The following is a 27,471-nucleotide window of genomic DNA, read 5'->3' as shown; positions in this document are numbered from 1 at the left end:
TTTATTTGTCTTTTTGGCTGTCCAGAGTATCTCAATACTCTTTTCCATCATCAGATCTCAAATGAGTTGATTTTCCTCTTATCTGCTTTCTTCACTGTCCGGCTCTCATATCTGTACATAGTGATTGGGAATACAATGGCTTGGACGATTCCAACTTTACTGTTTAGTTGTATATCTTTACCCTTTAGGATTTTATCTAGTTCTTTCATGGCTGCCATTCCCATTCCTCATCTTCTGATTTCCTGACTGCAGTCTCCATTCTGATTTGATCCAAGGTATGGGAACTCTTTAGCTACTGCATATACTCAACTATAAGTTGACCTCATGTATAAGCCAAGGTCAGGTTTGGGGGCCAAAATTATGGATTTTGCCATGACCCGTGAATAGGCTGAGGGTAAAACCTGGAGGCTCCTTCAGTGTATGTATGTGTGCGTATGGCAAGGGAGACTCGTTGAGACTTTTTGCTTCATCGTTTCAACTTTTGTTTCAGCCAGATGTGCAGGCAGAGAGGGACAAACAGCAATATCAATCAGTTACCCAGAACTCTTTCTGCTTGGTGCAAGAGAGAAATAAACTGCTCTACCAACTGCAAGGGAAATCTGAAAGAGCTGCTATCAGATTACCATAGTGATCCATAAATAAGTTGACCTGAGATTTTGGGGTCAATTTTGGGGTGTAAATTTTTAGACTTATAGACAAATTTATACAGTGATTTCTGGTTTCCATTTCTGGCCAATTTGTCTCATAGGGTGTGTGCTGGAGGTGCTTTGGGGTATCTGCTGCTCCTGGAGACCTCAAGAAGTAGTTACTGGCCAATTTTGAATAGTCATTCTTTTTCCTCTGTTTTCTTTCTCCCTGGAGGATGCAAGATGTCAAGGAGGCTTTGGGGACACAACTGGGTCTCATATGGTCTGTGTGCCATAATTTCTCCACCACTACTCTAGAGGTCAGCATGTGAAGGGGTCCTGTAGCACCTTTGAAACAAACTGTATGAAGGAGGTTCTAGGACAAGCTTTCATAGACTTGGTCTACTTCCTTAGACGCATGGACTAAAGTGTTACCCACGAAGGTAACTTTGGCACGGTACAGATGGACATTTTGTGGCAATATTAGGGCTCGCTAGGGCTGGGTGTCCAGATGTGCCCAGCCCTAGTGACATCACAGGTGCGTGCACCCATCCACACAGCGGGTGCCACAGCTGCACAGCTGTGGCACCGCATACAGACACCTGTCAGCAGAAACAGCGTCATAGGGCTGCATCGCAGCCCTTATGACGGCGCAAAAAAGAGCCACCTAGAGTGGCACTTTTTGAGTGCACATCTGTGCAGCCACATGTAGATGCTGCTGTACAGCAAAGAGGGGCAGCGTTTTGCTGCACATGTGTACCGGGCCATAGAAATGCAAAATGTCTGGGTGGGTGAAGAAGTAACAAGTTCAGTTTTAACTATGGTTGTTGAGGGGCAAAAGCTGGGGGAAAGACACTACCTAAAGTTGGTGAATGTCCATATGAATTGTGCAGGGAGTTTTGGAATGTGGTGTATGCAGCCTGAGAACCAGAAAGGTTATATGATATACTGACGATGGCCTGTTACAGACTGCCAAAATAAAGCTGCTTCGGGTCTCTTTGGAGGTATGCTATTTAAATGATGCATGGGTCCTAAGAGTCTGGAGGTCGCGCCAAAGCCACACTCCATTCCTAAGCACTGGAGTGCAGCTTTGGTGCAGCTTCTGAATTCTTAGGATGCATGCATCATTTAAACAGCATACCTCCAAAGAGACCCGAAGCAGCTTTATTTTGGCAGTCTGTAACAGGCCTAAGGGTGTACTTGTGAGAGTGGGGTGTTAACCAGTGTTACATTATGTGTAGTGTGCCAGGAAGCCATTGTCTCTGTTCAGCTCACTATTGATGGATTGGAGTTTGTACCAGCCTCCATACACTTCATTCCAATACTCCCCCCTGGATTGAGTGTTGGAGTATAACTCTGGAGACCAGGATTTTATTCCCCACTCAGCCATGGAAGCCCAGTAGACGACACTGGGCAAGTCACACACTTTCACCCAGAGGAAGGCAAGGGCACATCCCTTCTGCACAAATCTTGTCAAGAAAACTCTGTGGTCTGTCCACCTTAGGATTGCTGTAAACTGAAAACAACTTGAAGGCATGCAACACACACACACACACACACAGAGAGAGAGAGAGAGAGAGAGAGAGAGAGAGAGATGGCCCTACTGTGTATTGTGGGGCATTTGGAGGCATATTTTTGAGGAAACTTTTCAGGGATGTCAAAATAGCCAGGGGTGCCTGCTTGCAGCTTTCCCCCTGAAAAATAGGCTGTCATTCATACAGTTGCAAGTGCATGGAAGAATCTGCACCCCATGAGATGCTAATAAATATAGAGACTATTCTGCATTTAGGCAAAGCTGCCACCATTTATCTCCTGTTGAAGGAAGATGTTTGCATTTGAAATACTTTGGCACCTCTAATCAGGCACTCATTAAAGCATGCAGCCCACCGGCTGTGCATTGTGGCATGGCAATACACATGCCATGGCAACCACCATCTTCACTCTTGCACTTCTAGGCTGGTAGCCAAACATGGCTGTTAAGCTGCTTTAGCTCAATGAGTTGCACTTTGTGTGGCCTTGTCATAAAGCCAGGGCTTAGAAAAGTGACTTTGGGGACTATAACTCTCACCATCCATCACTCCACATGGTGAGTGACTATGCTGGCTACATCTGATGAGAATAGTAGTCCAACAAAGTCTGGAAGTTTACACCTTCCCCTGTAGTAAAACTTGAATTCACCTTTTTGATATTCCAGGTTTATTTTTAGGCTAAATTTGCACTTTTGTTGGTACAGTCTCTTACAGTTACTCCTGCCATTTAGTTATGTAATGATACATATGTCTGAGCTGGAATTGACTGACCAGGAAAGGAATCTTTGAGTTCTGATGTGTTGTTGTTGTTGTAAGCCTTCAAGTCATTTCTGATTTGTGGTGACTCTAAACTGAACAAATTAATGGGGTTTTCTTGGCAAGTTTCTTCAGAGGGGGTTTGCCATTGCCATCCTCTAAGGCTGAGAGAGTGGACTTGCCCAGGGTCACCCAGTGAGTTTCATGGCTGAGGTGGGATTCAAACTCATTTCTCCAGAGTCATAATCCAATGCTCAAACCACTACACCATAAATGGAAATGTTAACCCAGTGTGCTGCTGCAGTGAAAAAAAGGAAGATTATGTTGGAGATCATTAGGCAAATATAATAACCAGAATATTAAATCATCCATATCATTAATGTTATTCAGAGACATAGCCATGTTAGTCTGGAATATCAGTATGCAAAGGGATCCTGTAGCATCTTTGAGATTAACTGTGTGGAGGATGTTGTAGCATAAGCTTTCATAGACCAAGTCTACAAAAGCCTATGTTACAAGTTGTTTCACACAGTTAGTTTCAAACATGCTATAAGAAAACTTTAGAAGAGGGGTTAGACCTATTCAGTGAGGATAAAGCTATCACTTGGTGCTAATCATGATGGCTATATATATATATATAGTCACATGAGCTTGCCCAAAATTTAAGCATTTCAGCAGATTCTATCCCACCCCATCCTATCTACTTTTGGGAGGGCAGGCTGATGGGTACATGTGGCAGGGCATTGTCTGCAGTAGCATCCCAATTGTGGAATTCTCTCCCGAAAGTGATCATATCACCTCCATCCCTCCTGAGATTTCAGCAGGCAGCTAAAATGCAGTTATTTCAATTGATCTTTGGATATTAGGAGTGATTACTTTTTCTCTTTCAAACTTTTTTTTTAAAAATAATCTAATATTTTAGAACTACTTTTAAAGGGGTTTTTATTTTGTCTTTAACTACATTTTAGTTACGTATTTACTATTTTAAACATTTTCATGGAATCATGGTGGTGTAAGAGACCATAAGGGTCATCCAGTCCAACCTACTGCCCAGTGAAATTCAACAATGGATTTTTATCCATCACCTTGAGAGATTTGGTAGGCTGAGAAACAATAGGCAAATGCCATAGATAGATAGATAGGTAGGTAGGTAGGTAGGTAACAACTAGGTGTGGGCGGGGCCGGGGGTCCCATAGGTGGTAGTACCCTCTGCGGGTCCATATCGCCACTATGAGTCTCTATTCAAGGACGCACACCTTAGTCCGGATGCAGTTGCAACAATACTTCAACTTTATTTAAACAGTCTTGCAATAAACCCCAAATGCTTCTGTGAGCCTTCGGCCCTCACCCGAGTTACTTCACTGGGTCTGGGCCGCTGTTGTTCTCCCGACTTCCCCTAAACTGTCTGGCCAGCTTTACTCGGGAGCGCGCTGGACGATAGGCCAGGCCCACTTGCCCTTCTTCCTCCTCAGGTCCCGGACTAAAGCTCCTTGTCACCCCGGAGCGACCCCTATTTCGCCACTCCCACCACGTGGGTTCTGCCCTTCCCTCGGCTCCCACACTGCGTCCTGCTCCGGGGTTGAATGGCTCACCGTGCCCCGTCCCCTGGGCCCTTGGGCTGACTGGAATGGACGGGTGGCAAGGTCCGGCCCTCACCTTCCACGTCCTCGTGGGAGTGCTAAGGAATTTATCCGGCGGCTTCTGGGGCAGGCCTCCCCTCTCCTCGCTACGTCCTCTACTGCCTCCTCGAGCTCCTCTTCCACGTGCTTCGCTCCTCCCTCCCTCTATCTCCTTCTGCCTTATATCAGTCTCCTCCCCAGGGCCAGCCTCCAGCCGCCTTCCTGGCGCCAGCTGCAACTCTTTCCTCCCAGTGCTCAGCTGTGGTGTCTTCCCTCTTTCCAAACCTGTCTCCTCCCCTGGGTCCTCTTTTCCCTCCTCCTTTGCCCATTCAACCCTCCCTGTCTCCCCTTCTTCACACTAGGCAAGTGCTGAGATAATTTATAAAGAGATCACTGCACTAGATAAGCATTGGTGTGATCCACAATGGCTCTTTTCGTGTTCTTATATGGTATTGGCAGGGAATTGGCAGTGGTTGGGGAGCACATTGGACCCCTGTTATTTTTGTTGTCTTTATTGTCATCTGCCTTCAAGCTATTTCTGACTTATGAATCTATCATGGGGTTTTCCTTGGAAAGATTTCAGAGGATGTTGGCCATTGCTTCCCTGAGGATGAGAGCATGCAACTTGCCCAAGGTCACCCAGTGGGTTTCCATTGCTTGTCTGCAAATATCAGTGTCTACATGGCATCAGAAGAAGTTGGAATATCGGTCTGTTAGTGCTTGGAGAAGTTCCTTTTTGTACAACAACATTAAGAACTGGCCAGACAACATGGCACATTGGCTGTGGATGCTGGTGTCTGGTGCCAAATACAATGGTGCTTAGTATCTGCTGGAGTTTGGTTCTAGAACATCCTGCAGATAATCCAAATCTGTGAATGTTCAAGTCCCATTAAAAACAGTGGTGTACTAACATGCTGCCCCTTATATAAAACATCAAAATCAAGATTTGCTATTTGGAATTTATCTATTTTTAAAATATTTTCTAGCTGTGGATGGTTGAATCCGTGGATAAGGAATCTGTGGATATGGAGGGCTGACTGTACTGAATAACTGTCAGACAGATTCCTCTGATAAATGCCAGGAAAAGGATGGGGAAATATATCTTAAATGCCAACAGCTTTTCTCTCTCTGTCTCTCTCTCTTTTGGCATGGCCTCCTGGATTATTCCCAGTTCCTCACCCCCTAGCAAGAAAATAGTGTGGTCATTGAGCAAAAATGAATAATAAGGACTGTGCTGGAGAGATGCTATGTTGTGCAGGAGGATTTCTCTATAACTCCACAGTTCCTTTAGTTCAAAAGATCACCTAGGTACTAATCATTTGACTCAAGCCAGGAGTTGCATTAAGGATCAGAAAATCGTGCAAGTTTAACCTGGCAAGGGAAGCTTGAGGCAGGAACAGTGTCTGAAGCAAAACTGCTTCCCTGCATGTCTGTCCGATGCTGCACGTAAGGGAACAAGTGTCCTCAAGGGAAATTTCCTTCTCTGCCGGCTGGGAGCCAGAGCTGAAGTACTGGGCAGCCCTGTCCCGTAAATAAATAGGGAACGGCTCCAAACAAACAGGGCGAGTGAGTCATAAGCAGGGAGCCCGGTTGAGGCAGACCAAATTTATCATATGGGGGAAAGTGGAAAGAGTGTCCCTCTACTGCAAGCACACGGGCATACTTGGCTTCACTGAGAGATAGTCAGTGTTTGCTAGAATGACAGCACACCCCAAACATACAAACAAAACCAGGAGCCTGGCTAAGAAAGCATCATCTGACTTGAGTGGGAGCTCAGCCCAGTTTCTCCCCAAAGTCACACCAGGTCAACTTGTTCTTGGAAGTCACGGAAAGTATTTGCCTAGAAACTTTCAATGAAAGAAATCAGATGATTTCAGTCAAAACATAGGGCAGAGCTCGCCACTTCCCTCAGTGTCTGCATAATTTTTAGTTGAGCTTTATAAAGTAAGGGCCCAAAGTTACTAGTCCACATTTAGAATGTCCCCACTCACATACTCAACTACCCCCCCTCCCTCCGTGTACCATTTCAAGCACCTAAGAGGGAAATTTATTGACTGAAATTTATCAGGCTGGTTGCAATTTCTAACCTGCAATATTTGCAATTTTTAATTAAATATGTGACAGTGAAGTATTCAAGCTACAAAGTGGAGGGGGGCATTTTTTGTAAAAAATAAAATAATATCCACATTTTCAAGGTATGGGGGATGAGGGTCTTTTTGTGACCTAAAAAATTGCATGCCATCTTTGCTAATCTAGTCAGGAGTGGGGGGAATGTTGGTGAATTATGATAGTGTAAGTCACTGGAATGAGAACTAGAGTGGTTCAAGTGTTGGGAAAAGCACTTTTAATAATATGCTATGCTATATAGTAATACGCTACCTCTGTGAGAGGTAGCATAGTGTAGTGGTTTGAGTGTTGGATGATGACTCTGGAGAACAGGTTTTGAATCCCTGATCACTCATGGAAACCGACAGGGTATCCTTGGGCAAGTCACACACTCTCAGCCTCACGAAGGCAATGACAAACCTTGTCTCTTCCAGCATACCAGCTGTAGGAAATAGCTGGACATATTTTCACTGATCCTTCCCCATCCCCATTCTCCAGCAACACAGAAATGACTGTGTTTCAGGGGCTTAAAAGGTGGTTTGGAGGATAGTGTCAGAAGACGTAGCTATGGAGATGTAGCTGTACACCACATGTACATCTCCCAAGGCACGATTCCAGCCACAGATCTGAAACTTCAACAGCAATGTGTGACAAAATGTAAAGATAAAATACAGACACAAATTTGAAAAAGCTAAAGACCAGTGCTACATAGCTCTAAAAGAACTGCAATAAACATAATATTCCATGTTTATTGAAAAGCAAAATCCACTGCCTAGCTTGGAAGTATGTTTCAGATTGCAGCCTTAATTACATTTATTTCACTATACCAGGGTATAGTGGATATAAATTTATATAAACCTGAGTAACATTTTTTTTTTGTCCAAGAGCTTTGTCTTTATTAGTATATGTTAGTTCACGTATTTAGTTCTAAAACTCTGACTAGAAGCTGTGGGTGAATCAAGACATGTGTGCAGCATGTATTTATCCCTTCCCCACATGATGATGAGAAATATCCCCCCTTATAAGCTGTTATTCATCTTCCATTAGCGCCATATGCATATTAATTATCATCACATAAAATCACGTTACTTCTAAGTTAGAAATATATTTCTGTCAGTTACAATGTATCTGCGAGAAAGATCTGCTTGACATTAGCAGATTTTGGAAGCAAAATGCAGAGCAGCTGTGTGCCTTTCCTTTGCTCATTTTTTGCAAAGCACTTAACACTTGCTCATTTTGGATTGCACACGATAGGCAGATATACATGAGCAAGTGAGTCATTGCAATTCCTGGCTTTGCATTCATACAATATACTTTCATGCAAGGTACTCCACATGGCTGCTTTTAGCATGTAACATGCAACATGGCCAAATGTCTTAGCAGAATCTCACCTCTACTTTCCCAAAATCTAGTTACATACAATGTGTCAGTTTCCTGGGCTCAGTTTATGGGTAGCCACTAGTGGATGGAGAAGTTTACAGTGTAATGTCATCACATCATATGCTTTGCTCATTCTGCTCTTGCATACCACCACAACAAAAAGGACTTTAAAACATTTTTATCCTTGCTGGGTAGGATTATAAGAGTTTTTGTGCATTTTAAAAATATTTTTATTCAGTATTTCAGGTCTCTACCATTAAAAAAAAATCATGCCAAAAACACTGCTCCCCTTACAAAATATGCTTTTTAGTCTACAAACTGACTTTGTACAAATAAATATTTCTGCAAAAACATCCCAAAATTCAATATCTATCTATCTATCTATCTTGAAGGAATTAACTGTTTTTGATGTGTCTTAATTGAGAATGAGAAGGTTTACAAGTCCCTACTATGAGGCTGTACAGACTGAACATATAGGCTGGCATGAGGGCAGAGTGGGGGTGTGGTGTCCGCATGATGCACACCCCAACATCACCCCCATAGCAGTATGATGCTGTGCATGGCACCACATAGTGGGCAGTGTCACGGCGCTCCTCTGGCGCTGTGTCCAGATGACGCAGCACCAAAGGAACTCCGAAAAGCTGCAGTGTCAGCAACTACAGCGCCCCTTCCATGGTGCAAAAAGGAACAGCTTTTTGCAGCTCATTTTTGCACCATGGAAAGGCCAGCTCAGGGCCATGGTGTGCGGTTGCCATGGCCCTGATCTGGTGACAAAAGAGGTGGCTGGAGGTTTCCCCTTAGGGGCAGTCTGCACAACCCCATCTCTTTATTTACATGCCATAGCTGAGACGGAAAGAATTGTCATAGAAAAAAAGTACTATCTTCTTCCCTGACCTGAAGAACCATTGGAGAAACAATATGTACTTTATCTGAACATTCTGTTGGCCTGATCCTCCAAACAACCTTGAGGCCTGAACAAAACTCATCATTGAAATCAGAAAGAGATTTCAAGTAACAGTGTGCAGAATGTTCCTCTCATTCGCTAACTGACAGAGGCTATGTCACTGGCAAATATAGACTAAGATCCTTTTCGATGCTGGTGGAGTATAAATTTCTACCAGGGTACTTACACTTTCCTTGTGCTTCCTGCAGCCAAGCAGTAGCCATTTGGATAGGAAATAGAGTTGAGTCCTGGTGCCATCCAGTTGCCATTGCCTAGCCCAGGAAAAACTGTTGTACAAGGAAATACTGAATAGCTCTGTATACAGCATTCTTATATGTACCTACACTTGCCTAACTTTTTAATCTGTCTCTCTCTGGCCCCTCTGTGTATGTGTACATACATTTAATGGTATCTTCCTCTTCCTGTCTATAGTTCTCTGGTTTTGTTATTATTCAGAATGCAGGCCCAGCTAAACCCTTAAGTATCTACATTCTCAGTCTGTTTCTGGTCTATACAAGTTTTTCATGTATCCATTCATAGATCTGTTTTGTCCTGTTTTGACAGATTTTTTTAAGTATTAATATAAAATATATATTTAAATAATATTTAAAGAGTTAAATAGATTTTTGTATTTTCATTAGAAAATATGTATTTCTAGATATATTTTTTTGTCAAAACATGCATTTTGAATGCATCTGATCTCAGGATGGATAGATAGATGATAGATAGATAGATAGATAGATAGATAGATAGATAGATAGATAGGTTTTGATATTTTTTAAGTTAAGACCAACAGTACAAAATTCAAAGAAGTATGAAACTTGAAGGAAAACTGTATTTTGATGTAGTCAGTAGTATGGAAAGTGTGTATCCTGTCAGTTTACTCTGAAACAGCGATCCATCTAAATCCTTGAGCATGTCTATTCTTAGCGTACTTTAATATTTGGGTGTGTTTTTTTTCTTTCCAGTAGACAGGGATTTGTGGGCAAAAGTAAATCAGGTGCCAGAAAAGTAAAGCAGCCTCATTTCCACAAGCCGGGTAGTATTTTGTGGTTTCGCACTATAATTTTTCCACATGCAAATATTTGCATACAGCAGAAAGCATCCAAAAGTTAGTTTCCTGTCGCCAGCAGATATGACAGGATCACTGAAGACGTTGACGGCATTTTTTCCTTTCCTGTCATGGACTGAAAAATTGTAAAAGCATTGAGTTTGCTTTTTTAATAAATAAATAAATAAAACAATTTTAGCTGAGCTTTGCATATTTTCTTCTACATATAGAACAACATGTGTACTCTTTGAATACTATATTTTAACAAAGACATAAATAATTCCCAACTAGTTTGGCTGATATTCCTCTAGGGAATTTACTAAGCAGTTACTCGATGAGAGGAAGCATGCCAGTTATATCTGAGAGAGATAATTCTTGTGTCCAATTCCTTAACCTAAGATACAGTATGTTATGTCTCATTTTAGATTGACTCATCATAGCGTTGTCAGGATAGAAGACATTGAAACATAGTTTACCAATATCTGCTTCTGCATAGTACCACCACAGCTGTTGTCTCTGAGAGATCCTCTGCTAGGATCACCTCTCACTACTGCTTCTGCCCAGTAGCTTCTCTCCTGTCACTTCCAGTCCAACCCCCTGCCAGGCAGGAACACACAATCAAAGCACCCTCAACAGATAGTCATCCAGCCTCTGTTTGAAAACCTCCAAAGAAGAAGACTCACCACATTGCAAGACTCTGATACTCTACAACTTAGTCTTCTGACTCCATTTTGAGTATCCCTCCTTGAATGACTTTACTAGACTCTTGACAGGGACTAACTACTGATGGTATTATTCGTAGTCTATCTAATGCACTCATATCCTCTCACTGCATCAAGTGTACTAACAGGAGATGGACAATTTCATACTTTCTGGATACTGTCCCCAGATTACATCAGGGGAAAATACTGCATGATTCCCTTTTGAAAGGCTCAGCTCTAGTTGGGATGAGTAATTGGATCTAGGCTGATTTGTCTTGTCTTCCTTTGATATAGATGACATTATCACATATCCAAAATGTATGCTAAGAGTGACCACACATCTTTACCAAGACTCTTACAAGAACTAGAGTGTGGTATGGATTTTGCCTCATCAGCTGCATTAGATGTAGGCAGCCTGAGCCTTTCAAGTGTTGTATACCACAACTCTCATTATGGCCATCAGTGGTGCTGGATGGGGCTCATGGGGATGTTTTAAGACATTTGGATGGCCCAGATTGCATAATCTGTGTAGTGAAGTGGAAGCAGATATGCTACTCCTCCATGAAGAGAATATAGGAAGTGGAGATGAGGACTCAAGGCCACTTGTTGGCCATTTCTTCTTTATTCACTTTGTGCTGAAAACAAAGAGATGGTGAAACATCACTGTGAGATGAAGGTTTCTTTTGTTGTTATGTTTCCCTTTGGCACAAAGTTAAGTTCTTAGTTTTTGTGATGGTTCCTATAGGGTAGATGCTACCCAGCTTGATAGCAATATATGCGAAAAGGATGTAGGGATCTTAGTAAACCATAAACTAAATATGAGTGCAATGTGGTGGCCAAAACAGTCAATGCAGTTGTAGGCTACATCAACTGGAGTATATTGTTAAGAATGAATGATGTACTAGCCTATTCTGCTTTGCTCAAACTTCACCTGAAGTCCTGAGCAACACAGTCAAAGAATGATACTGAAAAGCTGAAACATGTTCAGGGGAAGATAACCAGGATGGCAAAAGTTCTGGAAACTAAGCCTTATGAGGAATGACTTAGGGAGCCAGGTGTGTTTAGCCTGGAAAAGAGAGACTACGAAGTGATATGATAGCCCTCTTTAAATAGGCAAAAGAATGTCTTTTGAAGATATAGGAAGCTTGTTTCCTGCTGCTCTGAAGACTAGACACAAATCAGTGGATTCAAATTACAAGAAAAGAGATTCCACTTAAACATTAGAAAGAACTTCTTCACTGTAAGAATCTTCTGACAGAGGAATAGTGTGGTGGACTCTCCATCTTTGGAAACATGTAAAGTGTGGTTGGAGGGCCACCTCTGTGGCAGGAGGCTGGGGTTTCTTCCAGCAGTATACTTTTATGATTCCTTGATTTGAACAACTGTCACTCCATACTTGACCTTTTGTATAGATCCCATACTACTGTTTATATCAAGTGCAATATTCCCACACATATTCCTTCCTGGGAATTAATTCCGTCTTTAACGCACAGCCTCTGTCAGCTCTTCTCTAGGGACTTGTTTGCAAGAGGTTTTTTTTTTTTTTAATTTCTTTCATAAGACCATTTCCCAATGATTCAGGGGGAGTGAACATCTTCCTGTTCTCAAATGTGATATCATAGTACTTGGAAATCAAAGGCATGGGGACTCTCCATGGATATGAGTCATGTGAGAATATTATGTGTGCCATGGGAATAGCTCCCAGTGAGGTACATTTGTGTCCATCAATGCTTTTAAAAGGTTGTAGATGTGCGTAGATTGTACAGAACTACATAAACTGAAACTCACAGCATGACCTGACCAATCTGTGTTTGAGACAAAGAGTTCTGGTTCAAGGGCATCTTATTTTCCACTCCTTGTCAAATATTTCAAGTATCTGGGGTGGGGGGTTACATCTATTCAGACAATGTTCTGAGGAGTCAGATTTTGCAATTTTCCTTGGAAGAGGAAGTGTTCTTGTGTCTCAACGATAAGAGATACCAGAAGCATTTCTCATACTGTCCAAAGCAAGTAAGAAAGGGAAAAGGGAGAGGACAGAAGGGAGCAAACTAATTTCTGTTGCTCTACTTAGCCTTTTGTAGCCAAAAAGAAGACACAAGGGAAATGAACCATGTCATGAGCCGTCTTCTTGATTTAGATGAGCAAAAAGAAAATTGAGGTGGGCACTGCAATATTGTTTTCTATCAGTTCATCTGAGGAAATGCATTGTAAACTGTGAAAGCTCTTCCCCCCTCCTCTCCCTGTGTTTTTACATTGAAGCAGATTAACTCCACTGTCTGTTTAAAAACTGCTGCAGTGAAAGTTGATGTGTTTACACAGTCACACTAAATATTACCAATAATAGCTAGTATATAGGTGTATATGTTAGGAACTAAAATCTTCATTATTGGGCGGGGAGGGGGGAATCCTAAAAGTTCTCTACCTGCTGAGTGAGATTACGAAAAAGTTTGCGCATTCTTCATTGATTTTCATTTTGCATTTCAGGAATTTTCTGTGACTATTTTGCAAAACAAAACTGGGCTTTTTGTTGTTTTTTCACTAAAAGGTGCAAAAATCAAGGTGCATTTGAAATTTTTATTTTTATTTGTATTTTATTATTTAGCTTAGAAATAGTTTTCTTACTATCAGGATATATTAACCTTTTCATCAGGGTTTTTTAAAAAAACTTTTTGATTTGTGACTGATGGTTGCAATCATGAAATGTTATTTTCTAACACTGGGAAAGGGATTATTTTACTCGTTGCCATTCTAAATTTTCTTGTTTTACTGATTTGTCATCTATACAATTGTCTGATGTTTTTAAGGAGAAATCACACTTGTGGAATGCTTCAAAATGTAAAGTTCTTTTAAAAGAAGGAATTTCATGTCTCACACCTTTTAAAAAAAATAAGAGGTTTTGCCACTGTGACTAATTCACTGATGGGGCTTCAGGGACCCCAGCAGAGATACAAAAACTGTTGGAAGGTCCCATACATCCCACAGAGCATGTGTTGGACACCCTTGTTGTAGATGGTTTAGATAACCAAGGGACAGGGGCTGGTCAAAGTCCTCCCCAAGAGTTCAAAAGTTAAGTTCAAACTAAGGATTTCCTGAATACTACTAACTCTGTCATTTAGTCATTATGCTTATTCATTGCTTTGGGGAATTAAAGCTTGACAATAAATCTAGGCTATACATTTCCCTATTGTTGTAGTATTACTGAAATATACTTTGATAGTCATGAGCAGATGGTTTGCTGTTTCCTACCCTGGAGCACCAAGCGATCCTTTGAGCCTCAGCAGTGCACAGGAGTTGCCTGTGTCCTTTTCAAAGTGATCTAGCAGTTGTTCATCCAGGTTGTCTTGCAGCTGACTTGCCATTTGGCTTCTTTCCAAGTATGTCACAAAGTGGATGGTTCTCCTACCACTGGGAGTACAGGCATGCCAAGGCCTTGGTTAAATCGGTTCATTCACCTAGGCCAGCACAGACTTAAGTTTCCACAGTTTCAGTGTTTCTGTTACCTGCTCTTACAGATTAATAAAAAGCTTATGGTGGAATGATATTCTCCTTTCTGGAAGTCCATGCTGCACAACCAAGAAAGGTTCAAGTGACATTGGCTTTAGATTCAAACTGATGAGTCAATTGAGACATAAACACACACTGTAGAATTTTAAGCTTTGCTTGGGCATTCTAATCAGCCAATGTAGAACCAGTTTCAGTTCAGCATTCAATCTGCTTCAGGTTCTGGACTGAATTTTTAAAGAATTCTCCAGAGTTCTGAAACCTATCCCCAAAATAGGTTCAGCACCTTGGATAGTTATTTGAGCATTCAAGGTAAATCCCAGAATGCATTCATTGAGCCATAGACATAGGAGCCACCACCACCACCATGATTGATTTAGAACTGCAAGCAGGAGAATGGGGACAGTCTTGTTAGCTCTGCCCATCCACCTCCACAAACTAGAAATGTGCTCTACTCATTTACATTACTTGTCCAATTTAAAATCTGAATTTTTCAGGATTCTAAATCTAGAGCTTGGAAAACCTGACTTTTGGGGGCTGTGACTCCCACAGTCCCCCATCCAGTATTGTAATGTATAGTAAATCATCTACCACACATCGTAAGATATGGTAGATGGTCACTATTTTCCAAGCTGTGGAAACTGACAGGGATGAAGAGGAGAAGGATGGACGGGTTGAAACTACTGCACTTGTCTCCTATTTCCTTTACACAATACTAATTCCTTGGTGGATTAGAACACACTACTAGAGCTTTGTACACACTTACACCAAAGTAAGCCCCACTGAACATAGATAACTTATCACTAAGTACACACACACACACATAACATTGTACTGCTAGTGACTTGTTGATGACATTACTGAGATACAAGGTGGTTTTTTGTTTAGTTTTTTGTGGGTTTTTTGTGCTCTGTGGCCATGTTCTAGAAGAGTTTCTTCCTGATGTTTCACCAGCATCTGTGGCTGGCATCTTCAGAGAATTTTTTGTTTGTCTGTTTCTCTGTACCCTGCTGTTATTCCAGGTGACCAGAACTGCAATTTGGAAGATAGTCATAGGCATCAAGGTTTCTCAGATATTTCCGACTCTGAACTGCCTCTTCCCACCAGCATTAACCATTGTTTCTCCCTGGACAGGAAAATCTGCAAAAAAGCTTCCTATATGGACTGACACTTTATCGGATAAACAATTACCTTTCAGACTCTGGTACATTTTGGTGTATACATTAAGGTGCTTACTTTTTGACATAACTTCTAACTCCTTCCTTACTGCTGTTTGTGATTCAGTCCTGGCAACTGGGTATTTGGCCTTCTCTGCTGAACCATGACAGAGAATAGACTGCCCTGTGGTCTAGGATGACAATTTGACTTCAGTTCATTTTTTGATAAGAATCTACCAATACTTGTGTATCTGTTCATATTTGGGATGGAAAGAATATGAGATAATTTGGGAGGGGGAATGGTATGTGGAAGGAAGTAAAACTGTCAGATTCATCCACCCAGTCCTAGAATTTTGAAAGCTTAGCTCATAAGTATCCCTGTAAATTCAGATATGGTAGTACTGAATTAGGGCTGTCAGTATTGGGGAGAGAAGTGTGGTTTTTCCTTTAACACCAACGTGGAAGATAATTCTCTAAGTGTTGAGAAACTGAGTCCTCTGTTTAATTTGGCCAGTACATATGGGAAATAATTCATCTTTGGAGAATTTATCAAAATGCTCCAATGTCTTTGTATCTAGGCAGAAAGAGTTTGGAGTTAAAATAAAATTAAGATTGGAGAGAAGGCAAAACTGACAGATTTTCCCATCCATTTGATGGTTCTTTCCCTCCCTTCCCTGCTTTTCATTGAGAATGCAGGACACTGGAACACAGTTTGTATAGCCTAAGCCAAAATTCAAATCCTGGAACAAATATTAAAATTAAATCATGGGCATTTTCCCAGGAGGCATTTCTTCTCATCCCTAATAGAGCCTTTGGGGTGATCCTTGACCAGCCAGGCTGTCAATGGAACTCCCTTTTCCCAAATAGGCCTGTCTGGTGTTGTTTCATTCTTTTCCTTACAACTGATTGACACAATAGAGTCACACAACAGGAAACCTGCTGAGAATCTCCATCCAGTCCAGTGGCCACACATGGTGATCAGGCTGCAACATTTTCCTTGGCAAGCCTTCCTATGGCCACCATCACAATGACACATGCTTTTTCAATGCTTCCACCACTTCATGAGTTCCAGCATGTTGACAGTGCCCAAAGCATTAATAATGACAATTGGAAGATGTGTTATTTACTCTAGGTTTCCAATGGCTTTTTAATATAGAACAGATGGATGGAATAAAGCAATTAAGAGGAAATGCAGCAATGCATTTTGAGGAATAACAGTTGAAATTCCCAGGCAACACCTGATAAAATTGCTAAATGTGTTCAGAAGACAAATAGAGGGTGGACTCGGTTAAACAAAGACAGCTACAGGCAGGAGGCTGAGAACTGTAAGACTCTTTTTGCCACTTTGTCAAGAATGCTCATCTAGCTCTGCTGGCAACTTAACAATGCATTACTTAAAGATAAAACAGGTTAAATATCTTGGGAGACTAAGGGTGCAACTCCTAATAAACTAGAGAGGCCAAGAGCCATCTGATCTGAATATGCTGAATTCAAACATCTTTAATCCAGGAATGTTGGAAATTATTTAGGATTATGCTGGCCCTGGCCTAACTTTGTGTGAGCGTTGTGGCTTGGCCCCTACATGGAGGTTGTGTGGATCTGATGTAACTTGAGTCCTTCCTAACTTCATCCTTTTCTTACTCTCTCTTTAGCCCATCTACTTGCAGGTCTTAGCCATCAGAACAGTTCTGTTGGCAGGTGACTCTATTGCCAGAATTCCAAGATTGTCAAGCAGATGAGGATTGTTTTGAAGCAGAAGGGCATTTCTGCTGGTAGAAGTGTCTTTGTGCACATTATTAAATCCTCCTGTGAGTCAGGATTTCATTGCCAAATAATGAAACACATTTGAAATATCCATCCATCCTTTTTTGAAATGCCTATTTTATTTTTAAGAGCACTTTTCAATTTCAATCCCAAGCCTTATCCAGAACTTGGAAATGTTAGTTTTTGAGCCACGACTCCAAGAAATACACAGGCATCATAGCCACTGATAACTTTTCCAAGCTTTGCTCCCACTTCAACTTCACCTGTTCATAGGGCATTTGATGAAGCATGATGCACCTTGTACTAGCCAAGGCCAACTCTGCTCAGATTTCCAAACCAGATGAAAGCATATGTGGTAGGTCATAATATGTTTTGTTTGTTTTGTTGGATTATAATTTCTGAAAGGTTAGGTCCTCAAATCCACAAAACACATAGTGAATAAGAACATGTACCATCATGAAGTTAAGGAGGTGGTGATTTGTTGGGGTGACATACTCCTCCCAGTGAGCCTTAGAATTTCCCCCCAGAAAACTTGATTACTAGATCACACTTTCTCATAGACCAGTTTCAAGATACTGACTTTTATTGAGGGCATGGTTGAAGGTTTAGAGGGCTTGTGGGTCCAAGGGATTCACATCTTCTTTCTTCTTCCCTACCCCATACACTCCATACAATTTCCAGCCCCCTACCTCAGGGTTAAAGAAGACACCAGATGCTCCCTGATGTTGGAAACTAAGAAGGATCAGCCCTAGATAGTGTTCAGATGGGAGACTACTAATGAATATCAAGCTATATTTCAGAGGAAAGAACTGGCATCTCTGAATATTCCTTGCCTAGGAGAAACTCTATGAAATGTATGAGGTCATCATAAGTCAACAGGCAATTTATAGGCACATACACAAGAGACACCCCAAGGCTAGAATTCCAATCTTGGGGAGCCACCATGGAAACATTGCTGCACTGCACACACAACTAATTTTGGATAATTTAACAAAATAATGATCAGATTTTCCATTTCCAAATAAGAAAATAACTATATGGTAATATAGGCTATATTCTGCTGTTTTGTAGTGATTTTTCAGTCTTTCCCCATCTTTACATCTGAACAGTACCTCACAAATACGTCATATATCTGTGAGCATGCATCTACACCATGGACATGTATCTTCTGTATCTGCATGTATACAACTCAGTCTATACGAAGTGTTAGCTTAGTTTATAACAACTCCCATCATAAATTTAAACATACGGTTTCCAAGAGATTGTTCTTCCAGAATCTTTTATCTTTCTTTCCAGGGAATTTAATTTAATTCCCATTATGCTGTGTATGTGTGTTGTGTATGTGTATTTGCTGTCCCTGCTGCATAAGGCCTCGCTGTATGTACTCATGAGGAACATAGTTATGACCCCAAGCACTGACCTCTGAAGTCTTTTACACTCCCACACTGTGAGTGTGAGATTCCAAAAGGCTGCTCATTTAATTAAAAGTCAATCAAGCAATTGAGTGAAGCCTTGAAAAGCTCTCTTTTCTCCTTGTTGCTATAGAGTGTATGTTTAAAGGAAGAAAACAAGACTGGTTGTTTTTTAAAAAATAATAATAATCATGATTTACTTTGACATTCTAATTTATTAGAGTTTGTTCGGGGGTTTTCTTCTGCTCAACTCAGTAAATAAATAACAAGACATTAACAGTACTGGTCTACATAATCCATTTGCTTTCTAAAATCCAGAGTGGCATGAAGAAACTAATACGGTCATCCCTCCACATTTGTTTTGGCTTTGCAGATTTGATTATTCACAGATTTAATATGTTCTCGCTAGAAATCTAGTCTAGGTCCTCCAGTGCAGCTCTATGGTTAACATCCACCAGAGATCATGCAGGAAGACCTAGAGATTCCTAGAGAAAACACTTCTCTAGGAATTTGTAGATCCTTCAGCACAATTCTGTGGTCAGTGTCCAGCAGATGTTAACCACAGACTTGTGCTGTAGAGATGGGTTCTCTCAGGTGTCAATAGATCAATGAGTCTGCTCTGAATTTTATTCTGGCTTTAAAGGAGTTCTCCACAGAAATAAGCATTATTTCCCCCAAATGGGTCCAGTAGCAAGAATAGCTCATTTGAAAGAGTAGAATACAGAGTGGATTTAACTGTCCTGATGACATGGAACCCACAACTGGCCGCTGCCTCTTGCAGAAGGGCATAGCTGGCTTAGCTCCCTAATCCACCTAAAACTTCTCTCTGTATTTGTCTTATATTGGGACCAAGTTTACTGCCAAACACCCTCACTTTTTCTATTCAAAATTATTTATCATTGATTTTTTTAAAAAAAAATCACCCTGGTTTTAATAAGTAGATAGGATGATGTTCATCAAAGAAAACATGCATACTAAAAGAACTCTTTAATGCACTTTTCTTGTTCTCATTTCTAAAATCAGATTGGGTAGGTCATATTAAGGACATCATTTTTTTTTTGTCCATGCTAATGGACCTCTGTATATTTTAGGAAGATTTATGCTACAATCATGGTTGTTAAATGGGTCCTTTTAAAAATGTGTAAGAATCCCAAGATGCATTGAAGAAAAAGATTGGAACTGACCAGTCAAAGAATGGAATTTATCTTTGCAGTTCCACCCCCATAGATTCAGTATTATGCTGTACTGTTTTATGTTATAATACATAATACAGTATTGTGTTCTCATGTGAAATCGGGAAGTCAGAATTTGGGAGCTAAAAGAAATAATCTTTTAAGCTTGCCATTCACACCAAGGTAGACTTCACTTGCAAGAAAGATTCATGGCAGTGGAGGTTCTTTGGCCAGTATCCAGTGGGGTACTTTTGCTGACAAAAGCTGCTTGTATCTGCAGAAGCCCATAGGAGAAATGCTATCTCTATTTTGTGATCCACCTCCCCTTCCACCCTAAATATCAGCCACAGAGGGCTGGGAAACCTTTAGAGAAGGTTTTCTAGGGAGGACTGCATGATAAAAAAAAGCCCTGATGCATGGGTTGGATTTAGCCACTAGGCCAGTATTGGAATCTTGCTTTTCAAATAGAATATAAAGACAGGTTGAAGCCATCCATAATGTAATACTGGAAGGATGATGCTTTGGGTCAAAAGAAGATGAGGCAATGGAATCTACATTCATAGAGTTTTATCCTACCACTGCTCAGTTATTATGGGTTGCTTCGGCATGTTGTTTTGTTCATTCCACTGAAAAGCAGCTTTTCAAGATTTAAATTAATAGTTGGTGGAGGTAAAGAAGAGTGACCAAGTTGGTTTCTGTGACTACTGATTGACAAAGGCATTCTCACAGCTGTTGCCCAACACTGATCAAGATAGTGTGCTCTCTGCCCATCTTTGCAATAGAAAAAAATAGCAAGATACTTTCTTGGCCACTGTTTAGTGGAGGCACCATAATTTAATATAAAAAGAGAGACCTAAAATTTGGTCATAATAGAAAACAAATACACAGATTCCATCCCAACTTGGCAGCCATTTACTGAGTTGCTGCACTGTGATCCATGAGGCTGTTGTCCATCTTTTCTTGGCAATCTCTGGAAAGATGTGTTAACATGATTTCTCTAATGGCATTAATATGATCTTGAATCTCTATTTCAGATTGGTCCAATGATGATGTCCTCACTGTGGTGGATACTTGGCTTTCTTATTATCTGACAATGACTGGTGTTTTATTGTTGTTTATTGTTAGGTGTTTGGTCATTATTATCATTATTTTCAAAGGTAGCTGGGTTGCTGTTATTTTTTTTTAAGGTACAGGTTGAATCTTCCTTATCTGAAATTTCAAAATATGGAATGTTCAAAAATCCAAAATTGTCCAAATGGGCGGCTGGGATAGTGATATCTTTGCTTCTTTGTGGTTCAGTGTAAACAAACTTTGTTTCGTGCACAAAATCATTTTAAAATATTGTGTATAAAATTGCCTCCAGGCTATGTGTATAAGGTATATATGAAACGTAAATGAATTTCATGTTTAGACTTGAGTCCCATCTCCAAGATATCTCATTATGTATATGCAAATATTCCAAAATCTGAAAAAAATTAAAATCCAAGCATTTTGGATAAGGGAGACTAAACCTGAAGCTGTCTTTAGGCATTATTAAACAAATTACAAAACTCTAATGAGGAAGGGAAGTGTGCCAGTCCTACCCTTCTCTTCCTTTGCCCTTCACAAGTGGAAGGTGAGAGAAGAGTTGGAATCGCTAGTACGCTCCTCTTCTTCAGCTCATTATTGTTCCTAGTTTAATAACAGCCAAAGATGTGGCTAACTGGCTGCCAGGTTTACTAACCCACAATGGCAGGGACAACATTTAATTACTTGTACTTAAATAAAATGCAACAATTAGAACCATCTGACACTAGCACCCTCTCCCCTTTTACAAAAGTATTGAGGGGGCACATAAATGTTATTTAACATGAACAGAAGGGAATCCCATTTTGTGAAATGGCTAAGCTGATAAAACCCTTAGAATGTATTAGACTATGTCACTGAAACAATGGCATTGGAATAGGATGAGGAGTGGGGTGGGGAAAAGGTTAATGCAATCTAGTCTTTTTTTTAATTCTATGAAACTTATGGAGAAAAGTGATGGGGCAGGTGCATGGGGTAGAAGAGGAGGGGGGATTCATCAAATAAAGTACTGCTGAATAAGCCAATTCCTCTGAAGTACATTAGCAGCTCCTTTTCAACAAGCCAGGAATCTGCTCCATCTATTGATTGACCTCTGTGAAAATGAACAAGTTATCATGCCTGGCAGAGATATATTGATCAAGAAGCCAGAGAGATTTTATCTCCCTTTTTTTCCTAAATACCTGGATGGTTCCAGCTGGGTCCATATTAACACACAAAGTAAGGTACCCACACATGTACCCACACACACTTTTAAATTAGCATAACTGTTTGAATAATACACTTTTTAAAGAGAGCCAGCGTGTGTAGTAGTTTAAGTGTTGGACTAGGACCATGGGAAGCATGTGTTTGAATCCCCACTCATCCATAGAAAGCCAGTGAGCAATTAACAATCTCTCAACCTCAGAGAAAGGCAGTGGCAACCCCCGTTCCCAGACAAACCTTGCCAAGGCTCATCATAAGTAGGAGATCATTTGCAGACACACAGAAACAATCAGCTACAGTTTGGCTAGTCAGGTTGTGTCTGCCCTATAGAAATAATGCAGTGACACCACTATAATTGCCATAGCTCCATCCCACAGAATCCTGGGATTTAAAGTTTTGTGAGACACCAGCACACTTTGGCAGAAAATATTAAGAAGGAGAAGAAGCCCAGAAGAGATGAGGAGGAGAAGTGCATGCATGCCCTTCCTAGCTGCTCCATCCTGGGCTTTTTCCCTGGAGAAGAAGCCAGAGAGGGAGGGAGAAGGAGGGGCACTAAATGCATTTCTCAACTACTCCGTCCTGAGCCTTTTCCCTGGGGAAGAAGCCCAGGATGGAATAGGAGAAGGAGCATGCTTGGTTCCTTCCCAGCTGCTCCATCCCGGGCTTTTCACCTGGCGATGAAGCCTGGGATGGGGCAGCCAGGAAGGGCACATGCATTCTCCTCCTTCTCCAACCCAGGCATCCTGGAGCAGCTGGGAAGAGGGAAGAGGGTCCAACTAGGTGTCATCCCTCTTCTTGGTGTCACCAAGTATGGTCTGAATACCCCGCACATGTGTAGTGATGCCACTGCCCACAAAGCAAAAGCCAGCTGCTTTCCAAGCATATAACCATCAGCATCAGTGACTGGAATTTTCTGTAGGCCAACATGGAATGACAGTACTACATTCCTTCAGTTTAAAAGTTTCTTCAAAAGGAGGATTGAGGAGATGGAATCAGAGGCTATAACTAACACCAACCAGGGCTCTTAGACACTTGAGCTGAATTGAAAAGAGGCACAGTATATTGGAAATCTCTACCTTGACTGGTTTTTAAAAAATCTGATTTAAAAAGTTGGGCTGATAACTTTCAGAATGGTTATTGTCATTGCCATTGTGAGCCTGGAAGTTGTTTCTGACTTATGGTGACCATAAGGCAAACCTATCACAGGGTTGTTGTTTTTTTTTTTTGGGGGGGGGGGTTGGTAGGTTTCTTAAGAGGGGGTTTGGCATTACCATCCTCTGAGGCTGAGATAGTGTGGCTTAACTAAGGTCACCGAAATGGGTTGTTATGCCATAACTAGGATTTGAACCTCCAGAGCCATAGTCCAACATTGACTGGCTGGCCCTTGTGATATCTTCCAAGTCTGTGATTCTATGATTCAAACCAGCAAGAGAGGTATTTATATGTCCCCATGTTTTAATAATACATCATTTTTGCCAAACTCTTACAGCAGGTCATCAGTGGCAGCAGCTGCTTTTGCTTTAAGAGTCATTAAAAAAATGAAAGAGGTTTCCAGCAAATGCAAATACTGAACCAATTCATATTATAGCAGGTGTGTGGAAGAAAAAGCTTTTTGAGGTATGATCTCATAAGCATTCTTTAACATGGATCTGACAAATATTTTACCTCCTTCGCTCCTTTCTAAAAACAGCTCTTCTCTCTCCATGTATTGCTACCCTCATCTGCTCTCCTTACCTCTTGTGCTATGTTTGCATTGAACAAGCATGTGCTAAAGATGGAGGGGGAATTTTTCCAAGGTACATCCAACAACCTTTCATTAGTAGTATTATCAACACAATTGTGGATGTAATATCATGGCAAAGAGGATTTTTTTTTTTTGCAAGACTTTTAAAATACAATTTCCTGTCGAAAGTTGGATTTAACTCCTGCTTGCTCTATGTATGTTTCTCTAAAAAGGTTTCTTTCAATCCACATTTTACAAATTAGACCTTTCAGATAAACTAGAGCATGAACCAATGAATTTAAATTATGAAAAAAGAAATTCCCTCTAAACGTTAGGAAGATTTTTTTTTTATTTTATTTTACTCTAAGGGCTGTTTGACAGTAGATTAGACTGTCAGATGGGGAAGAGGGTAGACTTTCCATCTTTGGAAGTCTTTAAACTGAGGTTGGATGAACATTTTTCAGGAGTGTTTTAGTTGTGTATTCCTGCAAAGCAGTGGGTTGGATAAGATTACTTTTTTGGTTCCTTCCATCTCTGTGATTCCATATTTCTATGATTCTAGGGAAGTGAGCAAGATGAAAGATAGAGCCAAAGTGCCATTCCGCATCCCCACTTTCCTAGCCATGATAAGTTTCTCTCTCACACAACAGAAATCTCAGTGGCATCTCATATTCTTCGCCCTAGTAAATACCAAGAAAGGCATTAAGAAAAGAGCCCCCATTTTTATCAGAGCCTTACTCCCAGAATTTTCTGTCTCCTCACCCTTGTTCCATTCCTTAGACCTACAGTAATATGGAGTGGGCAATTGCAGAGGGGTTAGTGTAGAGAGAGACAGCTTAGTGTAGTGGTTTGAGTGTTGGACTATGACTCTGGAAACCAGGATTCAAATCCTGGCTCAGCCATGTAAACTCATTGGGTGACATCTCTCTCAGCCTCACAGGATGACAATAGTAAACCCCCCTCTGAAGAAACTTGCCAAGAAAATCCCATGATTGATTTGCCTTAGGGTCACCATAAGTTGGAAATGACTTGAAGGCACACAACAACAACAAACAAACAAACAATTAAGGAGGGAATAAGGGCTTCTCTTGGGCCACCTTGGTGGATCTGGTATGACTGTCACATCACTTCTGGTTTTATTTTTGGCTGATCTTCAGCTGGTGGAGTATATTTTGTGATACATAGGGCTGGCTGCATTTTCCATTTTGGTTTTGAGCACTTTTGAACATTTTGGAAAGAGAAAAATTGCTAATGGAGAAAGTACTTGTGAAGTTTCAGTCAAGGCTTTAGGGGTTCCTCAGTTCACAGAATGAGGCTCCATGGACTAGACATTTCCCATTCCTGAAGTCATGTGGCAAGGACACTGAAATCAGCGACCAACTTTTGTATGCATGATTGAACATCCTTAGCTTAATTTCTTTAAATGATTTTAAAAAATTACACAGAAAATCTAGCCATAGTCAACTGATATTTGAATCATCATGCTATTTGTACTATGAAGCAATGCCTATGTATGTCTGGGTTTAAAATATTGTCCTTTGAGTTGTTTCCATATTTGTACTGTATGGCGAGCAGTATTTAATTATTATTATTTTTTTAATGGTTGCTCGTGGAAGAAGGTTCTCTTTAGTAAACAGTTTTACAGTACCTTTTGGCTCCTGTTAGCTCTTGGCATACAAATAAGTTCACTTTCTTTTTTATGAGAGAGCTCATTTATATCTTATTCTGAGGCTTGCAAAATATACTTTAACTGAAAACAGCTCTCTGTGACATACTGTGATGTCTGTTCAAGGGACATAGTGAAAGAGGTATTTTTAATTTTCATCCCAAAAATATTTGTCCATATTTGAGAATGACGTTGTGGATCTGGAGACAATTCATTCAGAATTTAGTCAGGTTCTCAAATCACATATATTAGCTGTTTATTCTTTAGGCATGTAATTTAATTAATTTATGAAGGCTAGGGCTGCATCTGAACTACAGAAATAAAGCAGTTTAAAACCACTTTAAATGAAATGGCTCAATGCTATGGAATCCTGGGATTTGTAGTTTGTTGGAGCCAGTGTGGTGTAGTGGTTTGAGTGTTGGACTGCTACTCTGCAAACCAGAGTTCAATTCCCCTGCTTGGTTATGAAACCCACTTGGTGACCTTGGGCAAGTCACATACTCTCAGCCTCAGGGGAAGACAATGGCAAACCTCCTCTGAACAAATATTGCAAAGAAAACCCCATGATAGGTTCACTTTAGGGTTGCTATAAGTAGGAAACAACTTGAAGACACACAGCAACAACAATAGTGGCACTCTCTGACAGAGTGGCTAAATATCTTACAAAACTACAAATCCTAAAATTCTACATTGAGTCATGACAGTTAAAGCAGTGTCAGACTGCATCATTTCTGCAGTGCAGCTGCATCTGTAGTGTATCAGTGGTGCTGGGGCTCAGGGAGAAAACACACAGCTTACCAAGCATCTTGATAGGAGAAAGTATCAATAAAAGATATAGTGGAATAAGATAGAAGGCTAAGTAGGAAATGGAGTCACTTGGGAAGTGTTGGCTTCTGTCCTATTTTGCCCTTCGGAAGGTAGCCAAGCTCCTAGCTTGACAACTCAGCATCTTAAGCAAAGAGAGGGAGAGAGGGTTTAGCTCATCAAGGCACCTGTAGCAAAAGCAGTGGTCGTTTAATTCTGTCCACATCTTTCACAAGTGGGCAGACAGACCAGTAAAGCAGTCCAAAGGGTAATATGAAGGAACAGTCAAGAGTCCAGGCAGAGCTCTAGGCAATCAATCATGTTTTAGGTAGTCAATCAAGTAACACGGAACTAGTATGGCTTTCTCCCAAGGAACAGGGATGGTTGCCAGCCATACGGGACTGAGGGAGGTGCTGGGATGTTTAGAACCCATATGGGTCTTATAGGTGCTTCCGTTTAGCAACGTGCTTCTTACTTAAATGCTGAGAACACTGGTGTTTCTACCTTTTTGGCATCTCTCTATTGGGGTAGGCACTGGTAAGTCCGACTCTTCATATGAGGGTCATGGTTATGATTAACTTTGCTCTGGTGGCTGTGGGGAACTTGGCCCCTGTGCTGGCTGCAGGTTCACTTCCTGGGGCTGCTGGAGTTGCTGTAGCCCTGGCACATCCCCTGGGCTCACAGTCTCTTCATCAGAACCTTCAGACTCGGAAAACATACCTATATCCTGGAGAAAGGGCATGACAGCTTCTACAAAGGTAGAAAGAGGTTGGCTCCTCCAAGTGGGTGACTGTCATGAGTAATATCCTGCTTCTGAGTGAGAGCACTTTCATGAACAAGACAGGAAATATATAAAGCTGGAAAACTGTGTAGAAAAGTCAGAAAATAATATACTGGTAAGGATATTCATTTGATGTCCATTTCTTTGCTAAGAAATGGATTTCTGAATGCTCAGGAAACAGCACCAGGAAAAATACAGGCAACCCTGTGGCTACTTCAGTCTTATATTTCTGAACAGAAATGTTATTTCTGCACAGAAAACGTATTTTCTCTATAGAAAACATCTGCATACATCTGCATAGAAAGTCAGTTTTCTGCACAGAAAGCTTACTGCTGAACAGGAAAAAAGGGTGTTTCTGCACAGACAAATGCTTCCTGAAACACAAAACAGTAGTCAGTAACTATGCAAAAATCTTCATGATCTCATCCAGTGGGGGAATACTACAGGAATTATTCTTTCTTGACTAAAGAGAATGGAGGAAAGGCATCCACTGAGAGTATCTCAAATGAGAA

At 40.9% G+C, this 27,471-nt stretch overlaps 1 protein-coding gene across 1 annotated transcript in view; it reads left to right on the top strand.

Moving 5' to 3' along the window:
* Positions 1–27,471, top strand: part of LOC149313241 (A disintegrin and metalloproteinase with thrombospondin motifs 3-like) — a 142,309-nt gene that overhangs the window by 57,266 nt on the left and 57,572 nt on the right. The gene's annotated exons all lie outside the window — the stretch shown is intronic.

This window comes from Sceloporus occidentalis, unplaced genomic scaffold, assembly GCF_023333645.1.
Source record: "Sceloporus occidentalis isolate IW3139 unplaced genomic scaffold, rSceOcc1.0.p SCAF_5, whole genome shotgun sequence".
Lineage (NCBI taxonomy): Eukaryota > Metazoa > Chordata > Lepidosauria > Squamata > Phrynosomatidae > Sceloporus > Sceloporus occidentalis.
The sequence above is the reverse complement of the archived record's forward strand: the minus strand, read 5'-3'. Positions and strand labels throughout refer to the sequence as shown.